General features: G+C 35.1%; 1 protein-coding gene across 26 annotated transcripts in view; it reads left to right on the forward strand.

Annotated features, from left to right (window-relative positions):
* The window catches only part of RIMS2 (regulating synaptic membrane exocytosis 2), a 507,129-nt gene that overhangs the window by 24,829 nt on the left and 464,934 nt on the right, over positions 1–17,366 (forward strand). Inside the window, exon 1 of one of the 26 annotated variants that reach the window (XM_031650101.1) lies at positions 6,980–13,006. The exons of the other annotated variants lie outside the window; for them this stretch is intronic. The gene's annotated coding sequence lies outside the window, so the exon portion shown is untranslated. Of the gene's footprint in view, positions 1–6,979; positions 13,007–17,366 lie in introns of those variants that run through there. 26 annotated transcript variants of the gene reach the window in all.

Consider the following 17,366-nt stretch of genomic DNA (forward strand, 5'->3'; position numbering starts at 1 on the left):
TCAGAAATAATACCACATATTTACAACCATGTGATCTTTGACAAACCGAACAAAAACAAGAAATGGGAAAAGGATTCCCTATTTAATTAATGGTGCTGGGAAAACTGGCTAGTCATATGTAGAAAGCTGAAACTGGATCCCTTCCTTATGCCTTATACAAAAATGAATTCATGATGGATTAAAGACTTAAATGTTAGACTTAAAACCATAAAAACTCTAGAAGAAAACAATACCATTCAGGACATAGGCATGGGCAAGGACTTCATGACTAAAACACCAAAAGCAATGGCAACAAAAGCCACAATAGACAAATGGGATCTAAGTAAACTAAAGAACTTCTGCACAGCAGAAGAAACTACCATCAGGGTAAACAGGCCACCTACAGAATGGCAGAAAATTTTTACAATCTACCCGTCTGACAAAGCGCTAATATCCAGAATCTACAAAGAACTTAAACATATTTACAAGAAAAAATCAAACAACCCCATCAAAAAGTGGCGAAAGGATATGAACAGACACTTCTCAAAAGAAGACATTTATGCAGCCAACAGACACATGAAAAAATGCTCATCATCACTGGCCATCAGAGAAATGACAATCAAAACCACAATGAGATACCATCTCACACCAGTTAGAATGGTGATCATTAAAAAGTCAGGAAACAACAGGTGCTGGAGAGGATGTGAGGAAATAGGAATGCTTTTACACTGTTCGTGGGACTGTAAACTAGTTCAACCATTGTGGAAGACAGTGTGGTGATTCCTTAAGGATCTAGAATAGAATTACCATTTGACCCAGCCATCCCATTACTGGATATATTCCCAAAGGATTATAAATCATGCTGCTATAAAGACATATGCACACGTATGTTTGCTGCGGCACTGTTCACAATAGCAAAGACCTGGAGCCAACCCAAATGTCATCAATGATAGACTGGATTAAGAAAATGTGGCACATACACACCATGGAATACTATGCAACCATAAAAATGATGAGTTTATGTCCTTTATAGGGACATGGATGAAGCTGGAAATCATTCTGAGCAAACTATCGCAAGGACAGAAAACTAAACACCACATGTCCTCACTCACAGGTGGGAATTGATCAATGAGAACACTTGGACACAGGGTAGGGAACATCACACACTGGGGTCTGTCATGGGGTCGGGGGAGGTGAGAGGGATAGCATTAGGAGATATACCTAACAGAAATGATGAGTTAATGGGTGCAGCACACCAACATGGCACATGTATACATATGTAACAAACCTGCACGTTGTGTGTATGTACCCTAGAACTTAAAGTATAATAATAATAATAATAAAATAAGAAGTAGAAAGAAAAAAAAAAAAAGGCCTGTATTTATTGTTTTTCCCACCAGATGGCGAACATGCATCCTAAAAGCAAAAGATTTACAATTCTCTGTTCCACCTGAACTAGTTGTAGAGGTTGTTTTGTTGACATTTGAGATTGTAGAAAACAAGTCTTCACATGTATCACTGCCTTTCATATTCAAATATGATATTTATTCCCAAATGTTTATCTCTAGTTCTGAGATTTCCCAGTGCTAGACTTGTATTTACAACTCCAAGTTTTATAGTCTTACCTTCTGTTCCACAAATATTTCAAAATCGAGATGTTCAAAATGTAAGTATATACTTCCTCTCAAAGTAGCAGCTTCTTTGTTATCCCCTAGCCCATCTTATTCACCATCAATCATTCTTTTGGCCAATTAAAGATACTTAGGTATCATTTTTCTAATCTTCTTCCTCTTGATTTTTATAATATGTACATATTTATGATTTTGATTAATTTCATCCCCTTCCCCATCAACTCTCCACAATATATTTTTCTGCCTTTCTGGCCTCCTGCTTTTCAGCTTTATTTACTGCTCTCCATTTTCTACTGTGTTTCCTGCAATGTGATATTAAAGTGTAGATATGATGAAGTCATTAAATTGCTCACTTTTGATGCCTTCTCATTTTGCACTTAAAGTTCAAATTCTTAGCTTTCTAAGAGAAATGAACATTTACTGAGTACCTACAATGTTCTAGACTTTGTGAGAAAAAAAATTAATGCATGTAATTTTAATTCCCATAAAAATGTCATAAAATGGTATTTAAGATATCCTTTTATACAAAAATAATTTTTAACATAACAAAATTAGAGGTAGAGTTTCCAGTGGAACATAGGTTTTTCTAACTCAAAAGCCTGTTATGCCCCTTTTTGAGACTCACTATTATCTACCTTTTCTCACCTCATCTCCCACCGCTTTTTTCCCTTTCCCCTATAATCTAGCCTCAGCAGATCACTGAGGAATTTTAAAAAATCTTTCATTCTTAAAATTTTTAGTATTTGCTCATGTTTTTCCTCTTACCTAGAATTCTATTCTTGCTATGTATGTATTAATTCAACAAATATTTATTGAGTATTGATTGTGTGTCAGATTTCTAGATGCTTAGAGTATAGCTGTGAACAAATAGACAAAACTACTTTTTAGTTGATAAAGACAAAGAAATAAGAAAAAACTAATATGTTGGATAGGAGTGTAGCTTTAGGCCTGTGCATTTCGCTGTCAAGGTTGTGTGTAGCAGAACTCCAGGAGGCACAATTCACTTAGTGTGAGTGTCACAACTTGGAGTTCTGCACCTCTGAGGTCCTAGTGACAAGTGCTGTGGAGGAAGGTAGTATAATAATACATGGGAGGAAGGAAAGGGATTTTTTTTGTGGGGAAGCAGTTTATAATTTTAAATAGGGTGTTAGGGAAGGCGTTGCTTAAGATTTAGTTAAGACTTAAAGGAAGTTAAGACTTAAAGGAAGATATCTAAGACATGTAGATATCTGAGGGAAGGGCACTCTAGGCAGAGAAATAGCAAGCATCAAGATTCTTAAGTGAGGGTGTGCCTTGGCATATCGGCCTAAATCTTACCTTTTTCTTCAAAGCCTAACTCAAGTATTCCTAGTTACATGAATCGTTCCTGTATGTTTTTATAGCAAGAATCATATTTTTGCTTAGAAAGGATACCTTTATTAATGCACTTACCACTGTGTGATCTTCAGTATACTTGTCAATGTTTCTTTTTTCTCTTACTCAATTTCGAACAACTTGAGGGCATACTGTCTTTTACATCTTTGGATTTATACATACCAAGTTAAGGTTCTAGAAATTGAATACTAGCTGAATTAGAATGAATTGAACTAAATCACTGAAAAAGTAGTAGCTACCCGTTATCTTCTTCATATCTTTTACTTGTTACAATTATCCTGCGTTTACAAAAACAGAATTTACTTAAAGTATCTGGTAATTTTCCCTGCCCCCTTATCCTCATTTTGCCCCAATGTCTTTGTAAAACCATGTTAACATGCATAAAAGAATTAAACTGCTTGTTGCTACATATCAGATTCATTTTTAGTATTCAATTTTTTCTTAGAAACCTGCAATGATGATGGATCATTTAAAGTGTATTAGCATATTTTAAAAGAAATTGTTATGCCTATTTGCTTTAACCTGTCACATTCTAGCTTCATTTTAAATAATTTACTTGAATGTCTTGCTTTTTTCCATGCTCTCCTATCTATTTTTGGGCAGCATGACTTATGTCCCAGTTTGTCACTGCCGGTCCTGGCTCATATATGTTATCTTGGCATAATTATTAAGAGCACCCTTTTCACCCTCAAAAGTATCCTGGGGTTGACAATGAATTACGTGCTCTTCCTATTCTTCTTTGAGGCTTTCTATGTGATAGCTCATATACAAGGCTGCCCAATACTTGTTAGCCTTATTGAAAATTCCCAGTGGAATCATACTGCAGCAAATATTACTTCAGGTACGTAGTCTACAATATTGATTGAGTATATATTTTATATATAACAGTTTATATGGAGAAATACAAAGACAGTAGAAGATTCTCTGTGTCATATGAATTTATAATCTAATAAGTCAGGATTAATGATATAGTTATATAAACATAAATATTTGAAATGGGCAAATATAAATATATGAAAATGTAATTTAGAAATATATAAAAGTAGTCAAATAATTGACTACTTTTATACATTAACAAATTTAAATGATGAAACCAAATAGGGAAGTTTGGGAGAAGTTTTGTAGATTTGTTAAAACCAACGAAATTTTAATAAAGGAATTTTAAAAGATAGAAGATACAGCATTGTGTAAAAATAGCATGAAAGCAAGTTTGTATAGTATAGACATTCCTATTTTATCAGTTTTTCTTCTGTCACTCTTATTTTATTTTGGTCTTCAGATACAGTGAGGTTTGTTAATCATTTGTCAGTTTATGGCACTTCAGTGATTTGTGTTTTTTTCCCGCTTATGTATCTTTACATAATACAGAATGTTGCTTTGTGTATGTATGTGTTTTAAATTACCTAAAGCATATGGTGCTTTAGATCTTACATTTTAAAAGATTCATTCATGTGGGAATATCAATTTGTTATTCCAGACTGCTGCATTATAAGGTGGTAGAATAATGGCCTCCAAAAATGTCCACACCTTGATCCCTGGAACCCCTGTATGTTACCTTACCTGGCAAAAGAGACTTTGCAGACATGATTAAGTTATGGACCTTGAGATAGGGAGATTAATTTAGATTGTCTATGTGGGCCCAATCTAATCACACGAAGCCTTAAAGGTAGAAAACTTTTTTTTTTTTTTTTTGGCTGTGTCAATGAGGTGAGATGGAAGAAGGAGAGATTCAAAGCAGGAAAGGGACTAAAATGCCTATTGTTGAGTTTGAAGATGGGGGAAGGGGACCATGAGTCAAAGAATTTGCCAGCCTCTGGAAGCTAGGAATCTCCCTCAATTTATAGCCAGCAAGAAAATGGGGACCTTGGTCTTACCACCACAGAGAAGTGAATTCTGCCAATTGAATGAGCAAAAAATAGATTCCCCCCAGAACCTCCAAAAAGAAACTCAGCTGGCATCTTAATTTTAGTCCACTGAGACTTCTACCAGACTTTCTGACCTACATACGTGTAAGACAACAAACTTGTGTTTTGAACCATTAAATTGGTGGTAATTTTCTTTACCTCAACAATATAAAATTAATAGATACTCCCTTTTGTGAATACACTATATTTTATTTGACATTCCATTAGTGATGGATATTCTAGGCTATGTCAAAACTCGTTACTATAAACAGTGAGTCAGTGAACATCCTTGTACATGTCTCCTTATGGACCTATGCAAGACTTTGTAGTCTGTCTATGTAGGTGTATAATTAATGTGGCATAGGGTATGTATACTTTATTTCACTAGTTTTGTTCTCAAGAATGCCTCCGTCCATACTTCTACTTGTAGTGCTTAAGGATTTGTGATTTCCCATATCATTACTAATATTTGATATTACTAAGAGTTTCATGTGTTTGCAATCTGGTAGATATGAGGGGGTATTTTTGTTTTAATTTGTAGTTTCCTCATTACATTGAAGCTGAGGATCCCCTCACATACATATTAGCTACTTGGATTGCCATTACTATGAAGTATTTATTTATCTGTCAATTTGAAAAAATTAGCTCCACATCATTTTTGTCTGTTGTTTTTTTTAGCAGGCATTTTAATGTTGATGTAGTTAAATTCATTACTTTTTAAAATTTATAGTTTGTTTTCTTTTAGTCAGGATTAAAAAGTCAGTCATCATTCAGAATTCACTAGAAATACTCTTTTACACTTCTACTACCAGCTTTACAGTTTTTACTTTTCTCGTGTATATTTTAAATTAATTCAGAGTTCACTTGTGGACATGATGAAGTATGAATCCAAGTTTTTTTTTTTTTTTTTTTCCCATATAGTGAGCCACTGTTTCCAGCAGAAGCTTTTAAACAAACCATTCTCATATCACTGGTTTTTGTACTTATATATAATGTTTATAATGTACTTATATATAATTGGGCCACTTTTGAGCTCTCTGTTCTGTCTTATTGGTCTATTTTCTACCCTGTAATAGTACCACACTGTGAATTTTTTTTTTTTTTTTTTTTTTGGTTCTTTGGCATTTTTTACATAGATGGTTGCATCACTTATAATGGAAAAAGCCTTTTTACTTTTCAAGTCATAAGCCTTTTGTTTCATTTTCTTATCCTATTTTACTGGCTAGTGCCTCCACTAAAAGAAGTGGTGAGAATAACATCTTTGCCTTCTTTCCAGTCCTAGGGTGAATGCTTTGAGTCTTTCACAATGGAATGTGATGTTAACTATAGGTTTTCCATAGATGTCCTTTATTAGACTGAAAAAATTGTCTTCTATTACTAATTTGCTGGTAATTCTTTCATGAATGGCTATGGAATTTTGTCATTTGCTTTTTTTAATGCCTCTGTTGAAATGATCACATGGTTTTTCTTCTTTAGTCCTTTATGTGGTGAATCATACTGACTGTTTTCAAATGCTGCATCAACGTTGCATTTCTGGGATACTCCTCTTGGTAATGATGGTATTATTCTATTTATGTATTGCTGGATTGGATTTACTAATACTTTGTTTGAAAATTTTTAAATTTATGTTCATGAGGGAGAGTTGTATGTAGTTTCCTTTCCTTGTAATATCATTGGTTTAATCAGGGGAATGCTGGCCTCCTAATATAAGCTAGGAAATTATCTTCTATCTTCAATTTTCTAGAATAGTTTTTGTAAAGCTATTATTTATTTAAATGTTTGATAGAATTTGCCTCTACTGCCATTTGGGCCTAGAGTTCTCTTGTAGTTCTGTATTTTTATTTATTTATTTATTCTATGTTTTCTATTTTTGAGACGGAGTCTCGCTCTGTCGCCCAGGCTGGAGTGTAGTGACGTGATCTCGGCTCACTGCAACCTTCGCCGCCTCTGGCAATTCTCCTGCGTCAGCCTCCCAAGTAGCTGGGACTACAGGCGCACACCGTCATGCCCGGCTGATTTTTTTTTGTATTTTAATAGAGACGGGGTTTCACGTATTACCCAGGCTGGTCGCGAACTCCTGAGCTCAGGCAATCTGCCCGCCTCCGCCTCCCAAAGTGCTGGAATTATAGGCGTGGGCCACGGCACCCAGCCAGCAATGTCTTTAAAAACTATGAATTCAGTTTTTTCAATGATTATACAGCCGTTCAGGTTATTTATTTATCCTTGTGCATATGGATATTTTTACAGTCTAGTAAATATATAACCATGGTAGCTATATTTATTCTAGGGATGTCTAATCATTTAAAAAGTATTCTTTCTTTTCCTTTTAAAATATTAGAGGCAGAATAGACATTTTCATACTCTTTTACATCTTAACCTTTTTCATGTTCCATACTAATCTGTATATCTTACACCTATATTTAATTCCAATTTCAACTCACTTTTATATCTGCCAGTACTATTGGGATAATTTTAGTGATCATTTCTCATTGTTTCAGGCTGGACTTAGTGACTTTTTTACTTTTCATCTGAGATATTCAATCATTGTCATTCACCTTTACCTTGCAGAAGTTTTGCCTTTTAGTCTGCTATCCACTTGTTTTGTCCTTCTTATTTAAAGTCTAGGGAAGCTGTTATCTATTTCCTGTAGGGCCTGACTTCACCAGATAGTCCACTTTTGAAGCACTTGCTTTTCAATCATACTTTAACTATTGTAAGCCAATATCCAATGTCATAATCAGTGACATTTAACTGACCAAGACACTACTTGTTACTTGCTATTTCTTGACAATATCTGTAAATTCATTTTTAACAAGCTTTCTTTCAGCGTCATATATTCATTTGTAAAATACATTTTGTTATTGATAATTGTATCAAGGAAAATGCTTTAGTAGTAAAATTGCAAGCAAAGAAAAGCTAGCAAGGCATTAAAATGGGAGTATTTGTTAGCCAAAGGTGGTGGTTTTATTAGCCAGCAGCACTCTTTTTTAAGCTGTTGTGGAGAGAATTTTAACACCAAAATGACCATTTTTGAGACTCTTTAATTTATTCCAACATTAATGTGTGTCTTAGATTACCCAAGTCTCTCATGCATTAACAATATAAAATTTAATAAATTGTAAGGCATTCTTAACTGATATTTGTGTATATGCTCGTATAATCCTTTTTCACAGATATTTTACAGATATATTGGCAGAAGTATATATGTGAGTGTGCATAGTGGACTGTGGGAGTACTTTGCCTCTAGTTGGGCTTTTATGGCAATATTAATGCTATATGCTGACTTCTCACCCACCTTTCCCCTTACCCTTTGGCTCTCCCAATACACACAAGTGAAGTAGTTCTGATATTGGTCAAGGATATAATGGATAAAGACTACAAAATTTGGCAACCATACTAAGGTGAGGCAAGGGTAGGGGCTGGTGAATGTAAAAGTGTTTATTTAGATCTTTTTGTAAAGCAAATAAAACAGTAATAAAGAAAGTGGTTTGAAACAAATTTCTTCTTTTATTTGCCTCACTGGATATTTTTCTGTCTTAGAGCCAATGTGCTAGGACAGACCTGGGTTGAACCAGTTAAGAAGTACCTTTTGGAGGATCAAAGGGGAAGAAGAATGAGACTAAGGAGCTAGCCACTAAATTGATCTTGTTTATTACTGAAGTTTAAGGAGCAGAAATAGTCTTTTCAAGGGTCATACAAGGTCTAGCCATCTCATTAGAGTTTCAAAAAAGATGGGGGGATGGGGAGTTGGAATCAACACTTTTAATAAAGATGAAGATACATTTTCCTATTGTATATTTTTAATTTTCCAAGGATTCAGGCATTTAAATTGGTCAGTTCATAATAACATGAATTGAGCATCATGGTGGAACCTTTGAGATTTTTTACTCATTTACATTGAAGCATCTGCACTTATATTCTCTGCCTTCCTGCTTGTTACTATAGAAAAGATAAGCAATCCCTACTCTAACTGTGCGTGGAACCTACCCTATTTTTATCTACTCAAGGACATAGCTCATGAAATTCTCTGAAATGCAGTATGAGATTGGGTGGGGAATAAAGTTTTATAAAAATAATTATCATAGTTCAAATTTTTATGCTAAATGATATGGAATAACTGAATAACTTGAATAATTTTCATAATTTAAAATGTCTTTTATATTGGGGATTTGACTTTTGCTTATTCTGTTTAAAATTACTGTTATGTGTCAACTGTAAGAGGTAACTTAGACTAAAGTGGTGGTTCTCAAACTTTTTGGTCTTGGGGCCTCTTTACAATCTTAAAAATGCTTGAAGACCTCAAAGAGCTTTTGTTTATGTGGATTATATTTATTGATATTTACCATATTAGAAATAACTGATAAAAATTTTAAAATATGCATTTATTAATTAATTTAAAAATAGCAGTAAATCCACTGTATGACAACTAACTGTATGCAGTAGACAGAATTCTAAGTTATGTACAATGAGTCTTACCCTTCCCTTGGGTACGTATAAAACCTGTGACTTGCTTCTAGCTAGTAGAGTATGGCAAAGATGTTGGGATAGTCAGTTATATAGTTATATTACATTATATGAGATTATGTCTTCAATTGGAGCAAGAGATTCTTCTGCTGGTTTAGAAGTAAATAAACTGCCATGTTGTAAAAGGGCTGTGAGAGAGCCATGCGTCAGGGATCTGTGTGGGGCCTGTAGGAGCTGAGTAGTATGTCTCGGACAGCAAGCGAGAAAGTGAGGACCTAAATCTTTGAGCCACAAGGAACTAAGGCATGCCAACAATCACATGAGCTTGCAAAAGGATCCTGAGCTCAGAAATAAATGTGGTCCAGTGGACATCTTAATAACAGCCTTCTGAGGCCCTGAGTCAGAGGATCATTTAAACCGTACTTGGACTCCTGATCTATGGAAACTGTAAGATAATAAATATATGTTTTTTAAGCTATTAAAAGTATGGTTATTTGTTTTGCAGCAATGGAAAACTAGTACAGCATATTTCAAAAAAAGTAAAGAAAAGAAAAATTTAGTGAGAAAAGTGACACTATTTTACATTTTTGGGAAATTCCATTATTGTCTAACTTAGTGGAAGACAGCTTCTGTATTCAATATGTCGAGATATCACACATAATTTAGCCTCTGGAAAACTCCACTGTACACCCAAGAGAGAATGAGAATCAAAAAGGCAAATAATATTTTAGTATTATACATATAGGTTTGACCCTGCAGATCCTCTGAAAGGCATTTGGGGATTCTACTGAGGGCACTGGATTACACTTTTAAGAACTGCTAGATTTTGGAATAAATTTTCAGTAGTCTCCTCCTCTACCACCAACAGAGTATTGAATTGTATGTAGACAAGATTATATAAGATAACGTAACATATATGGAACACTTAGCTTCCTTGACTGTTTTTCACTTGATTTCTGCTTTTGTCCTTGAGTTCGTCTATGTGGTTTATTTTCTCTACTCCTTCTGGTAAGAAAATACAGTAGATCCTTACTGACTCTCATTTCTAGGAGTAATAGATAGGAATATGTTTAATATGCAGTGAATTGAGACAGTTTTTCTAAATCATCCTGGCATACTTTGACTGTAGTATTTACCTGCAAAGGTGCTGTAGCCATTGAGAGATTTGATTTAAAACCCAAGAGTTTTTAAACTGTAGTTTTTCACTTATAAGAAGTTTATAGGAATTTTCTTTTTTTTTTTCTTTGAGAGTCTTGCTCTGTCACCCAGGCTGGAGTACAGAGGTACAGTCATAGGTGACTGCAGCCTCTAGCTCCTGAGATCAAGCAGTCTTCCTACCTTAGCCTCCTAAGTAGCTAGGACTACAGGCGAATGCCACCACGCCCAGCTAATTTTTTATTTTTGTTAAGATGGGGTCTGACTACATTGCCCAGGCGAGTCTCGAACTCCTGGCCTCAAGCAATCTTCCTGGCTTGGCCTCCTAAAGTGCTGACATTACAGGATGAACCACCACACCCAGGCTTATTTTTTAAAAAGTGTGTTTATCTATTTTTATGTATGTGTTTTTTTCTGTATGTGTAATACTTAATAATGGTACTAATTGTTATTTCTCTTGAGTGTTTTTGTTTAATTTTGTGTGACCATTTTTATTCCTAGGAATCGTGAAGAGTGAATTAGCCCCGTGCATCTCAAGATAGCTTAATACTTGATAAATTTGCTATTGTCCTAGGATTTGGGATGCAGCTTAGTGTTACAAACATTAATATATTGTGTGGATTTCTCCTTTAGTAATCTGCAGCTACTCTTTTTTTTTTAAATAACTAAGTCAGCAAAAATAAATAGTACAGAGAATCAAAATTGTTGTTACATATAATCAACTATTTTTATTTCCGTGATACATACCTGAGAGTTGTTAATATCTATTATTTGACACAGTTGGAAATTTTAAGGTATGATTTGGAACTCTTTGTTTGGAAATAAGGTCTTTCAAGGTTGGTTTGAAGGTTATTGGTAGAACAGTTCTCATTTTGCTTACCTAATTACACAGTACTTGAGCTGGAAAATTAAACTTTTTTTGACTTCCCAATCTCTACTAATGCAATCTCTCTTCCACTTCTTTTCATTTTTTCTTTTATTACATTTCCACCTGAACTTTTTAATCTATTTCTTAGAGTTAGTTTTCACCTTATTTTTCCTCATTGATATTTTCAAATTCCTATTGAGTTTTCTGTATATTCAATCTCTTTAATCACTTTAAACTTCCTTTTCTCTGCCTCAGTTGTGATAAAGCAGGATTAATAAATTTTAGTTACATCTCTCAGAAATATTTACAGTATTTTTCACATAACCAAGATGGCAAGACTACAGTGTGTAGGGAGTCCAAATTGTTGCAATGTAAAATAACTTTTTTATTTCTGTGATATATATCTGAAACTCACTTATATGAAAAACTTAACATAAAGTTTTGAGGTGTAACTAAAACCTCTCTCTAGAAAGTGGTAAGACAACAGATTCTCTTCTATTTCATTTTGTTTAATAAGAATTAGAGTCACGAGGGTGGGAGGATTATGAAGATTCGATTTGTGCCCTTGCAATATTTCTTTTTTCTGCCTAAACGTGTTTGAATCTATGCTTTATTGTTTTATTCTCTCAGAAAGCATAAGGCTTAAGAGTTATGTTTATCTTCAAGGCTGAAGGCCTTCTTCTTTTTATCTGTATTTTTGTATCACCTTTGGATTTTAAATTCCAAGGACCCTTAAAAACTGTAACACTAACTTACATTTTAAGTGAGAGTTCCATAAGAAGTTGCGGAATGACAGAGATACAGTGGTACCACGTAAGAAGCACTGGACTATAAGTCACAAGATCTAGGTACTAGTTCTAACTTTGTGACCAACCATTTGGTCCAAAAAGCCTTGGATGAAACAATGCATCATATCTCTTTTCTGTAGAAGGAGGAGGTTTAGATTCTATTTTAAATGTGATAGGATCTTATCTTAGATAAATCTAAGAGTATTTTTTACTCCTATCTTGACCATGACCAATCAGTGACTAAGTCCTGTTGATTCAACGTCTACCTTTTAAGTCTGTTATTTTTTCTCTATCTTATTATGATCACTTTAATCCACGCCAACTAAAATCTTGCCTGGACTATTACATTAACTTTCTAAATGATCTCTCTGCTTCCACATACAGTGAGATAATATTTTGGTGTATTTATGGTTATATATCCTCCTATGTATTTCTTATTAACTCCTGAATCTTCTCCATTCTGGCTACTAGGACTTGATACATCTGTTGACTCAAAAAGCATTGTTACAGCAGAACACATAATTATTCATGGATTTGATTAAAAATCAGAATCTCAACAGTTTTCCATGCTCTGTAGGATGTGGCTACTGTTTCTTCTTCAGCTATTTGATTTCTCCCTGAATTGACCTCTTGTGGTTCTTTGATTTTGCCATAATCAGTGTCGTCTCTTGATCTTTGTACATCTTTGTATATGTGTATTCCATATCTGGAATACTCCTTTGTCCCACTTTTGGCTTGGCCAATGCTTATCATTTGGTGTTTCTCATCTTGAATCTATTTTTTTTTTGTCTGTTTGTTTAGGAAAACTTCCTATGAACTTCTGAACTCCAAGACTATTTCAAGGTAACCTATTATTACAAGTTTTCTTCACATTTCTAATCTGAATTCTCAATAACACGTATAATTTCTTAGTCTCTGTCTTCCCTGCTATACTACAGATAAAAACTCCTATAAGGGCTGGATGGTGTCCTTGCTACTTCCTTTTTCCTTTTCTTTTTCTCTTCTTCCCTCCTCCCTCCACTCCTTTTTCTTTCTTTCCTGCTTTAGTACTTAGAAAAGTACCTCTGATACTTTAGTCAGTATTTAAATACTTGTTGAGTGAATGAGTGAATTTTGAACAGTGATTTATTCTCCCAATACCTGCATAAAGCACAATACCTTGAATTGCAGTAACCTTAAGATTCGCCACCTTTGGCTGAGGACTGGAATTCAGACTGAGGGCACCATCAAGTGGGGAGGCTCCATCCTCAAGTGGCTTTATAATCAGCACATGTTACTGATGAGAGGATATGAGTAGACTTAGAGGACTGTGGAGGCATATTTGGTATGCCTGGTACTTACACATTTATAGGAGGTCATTTAGCAGGAAGCTGACGTCCTGCTAAATACAGGTAGGTAAAAAATCCAAGGAAATTTGAGATATTAGTCTTGATGTAATCCCTTTTGTAACTAAAGCACGATGGAGCAGAAGGCATTTGGGATTCAGCATAAAATTTTGAAGGAACTTTGTAAGTCAGATAATCTTAGCTTCTGCATAATTCAGTCTTCCTTTACACAAATCCCTTATGTCCTCTTCTTGAATACATTTAAGGGCAGCAAGGTGCAACATAACAGCAATTGCTTGAGCCTTTGTCACAGGACTAATTCTAACCAGTTCACTCTTCAGTAGCTCTCCAAAGACATCTGCCTATATTGGAATAGAAAAAAATGTTCCCATTAGAATCACCATTAATATTGCCTCTAAGCTGAGCCTCCTTAGAGGCAATTGTATTAGTTCTAGTGGCTTCCTGGGCTATGCTGACAAGGAAGGTGGGCAGGGAAAGATAAAAAAGAAAGAAAGGAGAAGGGAGGCAATGAAAGAGAGTCAGCCAAGTACCTTCCAACTCACTGTTTCCCATTGACACTCAATCAGTGGCAAGCAGCTAGTCAGTACTTGTAGCATATTTAACTGAATGTATTATATAGCCAGCAATGACAATATATTCTAGTTTATGAGAAGTGTTCTGTCATATGCAAGTTCTAGTGAAAGCAAAGTACTTTAAACTTTATTGTTATACCTTTGTGTAGATATTTTTTCTTCAGTATTGAACCTAATGATGTCCTTTAAAAATTTTTTATTGTAAATATTTAAGGTCTACAACATGATGTTTTGATATACATATAGATACTAAAAAAGTTACTTTACTCATGCAAATTAACATATCCTAATGTTCTTAAAACTTCTAAGGCACTTTTTTCTGACAGCCAATGTCAAAGTGAAACAAATATTTGTATTTATAGAATAGGTAGCCTTTGGGAGAAAAGATCCCTCACCGCCTTTTTTTCGTAGTGTAATGAGTAGAGAGAAGAATTATATGAAAGAAAGGAATTATGAATGGGCACTCTTGGAGGCCAATATTATTCCATAGTATTTCATTTGTTCACATATTTTGCTGAAACACTTTTAATAGTTGTGCCAATGATTATTATTTCTAATATCTTATATAGTAACAATGTGCAGTCAATATTTGTTTCTCCAGGAATCTAGGTGCACTTGGAAGTTACTAGGTAACAGGTGAGTTGTAGAGGCAGTTTGCAAGTTTAGGTGTGAGTCCTTGAAGTCCCAGGGCTATAAACATTCCTTATATTGTGGCTCTTGGTGAATGTAACTATTGGAGATGGAGTTGAAGCTTATTTATGTTGATATAGCTCCCTGAAATTGTAATGTTGCTTTCAGTGGTTCTCTTGTTAGTTACCAAGGAAATATATACTTGGAACTAGCAGTCCTAACTCTAAAAGGATTTTCCAAATTGTTTTTTCAGGGATCTTGGTCCTTTTTCTTTTAATTGGTAGAATCTCCAGGTGTCACTCTGGACATTCTCATTGTGGAGCTTAAATCTAGGTTTGGTACTCTATAACTAACTCTTATATTCAACAAGAAAGATATTTCTGCTGTTGCCAGCTTTTATTTTTATTTAATTAAATTAATTAATTTATTTTTGAGTTGGAATCTTACTCTGTCACCCAGGCTGGAGTGCAGTGGCACGATCTTGGCTTACTGCAACCTCTGCCACCTGGGTTCAAGTGATCCTCCTGGCTCAGCCTCCCAAGTAGCTGGGATTACAGGCACCCACCACCACACCTGGCTAATTTTTTGTATTTTTGATAGAGACGGGGTTTCACCATGTTGGCCAGGCTGGTCTCGAACTCCTGGCCTCAGGTGATCCACCCACCTCGGCCTCCCAGAGTGCTGGGACTACAGACATGGGCCACCATGCCCAGCTGTTGCCAGGTTTTAGGTGTTGGAACTGCTGTCGCAAAACCTGCTTTTGTACTGGATTATTAAAGCAACCTAGTAATACTTTTGAGAATAATGGCCCTCAAACCAAAGCAGAGTAGGATTAGCCCTTACATTTCTGGTTTAGAAAGAAGAGTGAGAGAGATCACAATTATGGTGCGGCTTCACACATTTGTGGTGGCTTTCACCATGCTTCGCCTTTCTTTTTTGAATTAAATGCCAGAAACTGTTGTGTTATTAGTCTGTTCTGCAGCAATGGTCAGAATTATCGATAGATACAGGGTTGAGTCCCTAGCAATGCTATAAAATGTTTTTGTACATCAGAAAACAACATGTTTTTTTCAGCTGGCCATCAACAAATTTTTAAAACTTATGAAAACCGATGTAACAATTTTGGACTGTTTCCTGTGTTTTATCTGAAATTTTATGAGTAGAAATGTACTAGTCATCTTTAGATTTGTAGTGTGGTTATTTAGGTCTAGGCTGTTCTTCCTTTCTTCCATTCCTGAGTGTACTGTATGGTTCATCCTAAGTTGAAGCATAAGTCAAATTGTTACATTATTATTATTATTATTATTATTATTTTTGAGATGGAGTTTCACTCTTGTCTCCCAGGCTTGAGTGCAGTGGCACGATCTGGGCTTACTGTGCAATCTCCACACACTGCGCGATCTTGGCATACACCTCCGCCTCTCAGGTTCAAGCGATTTTCCTGCCTCACCCTCCCAGGTAGCTGGGATTACAGGTGCATGCCACTATACCTGGCTAATTTTGTATTTTTAGTAGAGGCGAGGTTCTTCCCCTTTCTTTGTGAATTAGATGCCAGAAACTGTTGTGTTATTAGTCTGTTCTGCAGCAATGGTCAGAATGTTGGCCAGGCTGATCTCGAACTCCTGACCTCAGGTGATCTGCCTGCCTTGGCCTCCCAAAGTGTTGTGATGACAGGCGTGAGCCACTGTGCCCGGCCCAAATTACCTTTTTTGAATGCCTTCATCTTCCTTCTTTTGTTAGGAATTCCATCATCTGCCTTTTTTTTCTTATATGTTATCCCTGAGGTCAATTGTTCTATGATCTGTGCCTCAGGGAAATACAGAATACTTTACAACAGAGTACTTTAATGTGCAAAATATATGAAGATACTATTTTCAAAATGTTTGTTCTCTGGACTATCTTTCTTATAACCCTTAGATTTTTATCAGTCGGATGCTTCAAGTAGTAGTGGAACAAGAGTAATGCAATGGAAGAGAGAATGCAGTTGTTTCAATTATATAGATGGGACTACAGATATAAATTTTAAGAAAAGGAAAAATTCCTTTAGCATTTCAGGGATTTTGGTTATAGATTATATATGGTATTTATCTTATGATTTTAATGATTCATTAACTTTATTTAGTTATTTGTTTGTTTTCATGTATGGAATATTTTAATAGAAATGCTTTGGTACTCTTAAAAATTAAAACTAAACCCAGCCTGTAAAATTAAGTATGTCATGAATTATCATGGCTTATCAGGTTAGAGACTTGTGTTGTTTTTAATTCAAGAGCATAACTTTCCAATTTTGATTCTTTTATTTAATTTTTGAGTTGGTGTTAACTTTCTTAAGATTATTTAGCTTAGCCACTAGGCATTTGTAAACCAAGATTCTTAAATAATTTTAATTTAAGAATTTACACTTCTTTTTTTTCTTATTTATTTATTTTTATTATTATACTTTAAGTTCTAAGGTGCATATGCACAAAGTACAGGTTTGTTACATATGTATACATGTGTCACGTTGGTGTGCTGCAGCCATTAACTCGTCATTTCCGTTAGGTATATCTCCTAATGCTATCCCTCCCGCCTGCCCCCACCCCATGACAAGCCCCAGTATGTGATGTTCCCCACCCTGTATCCAAGTGTTCTCATTGTTCAATTCCCACCTATGAG

This window comes from Papio anubis, chromosome 8, assembly GCF_008728515.1.
Source record: "Papio anubis isolate 15944 chromosome 8, Panubis1.0, whole genome shotgun sequence".
Lineage (NCBI taxonomy): Eukaryota > Metazoa > Chordata > Mammalia > Primates > Cercopithecidae > Papio > Papio anubis.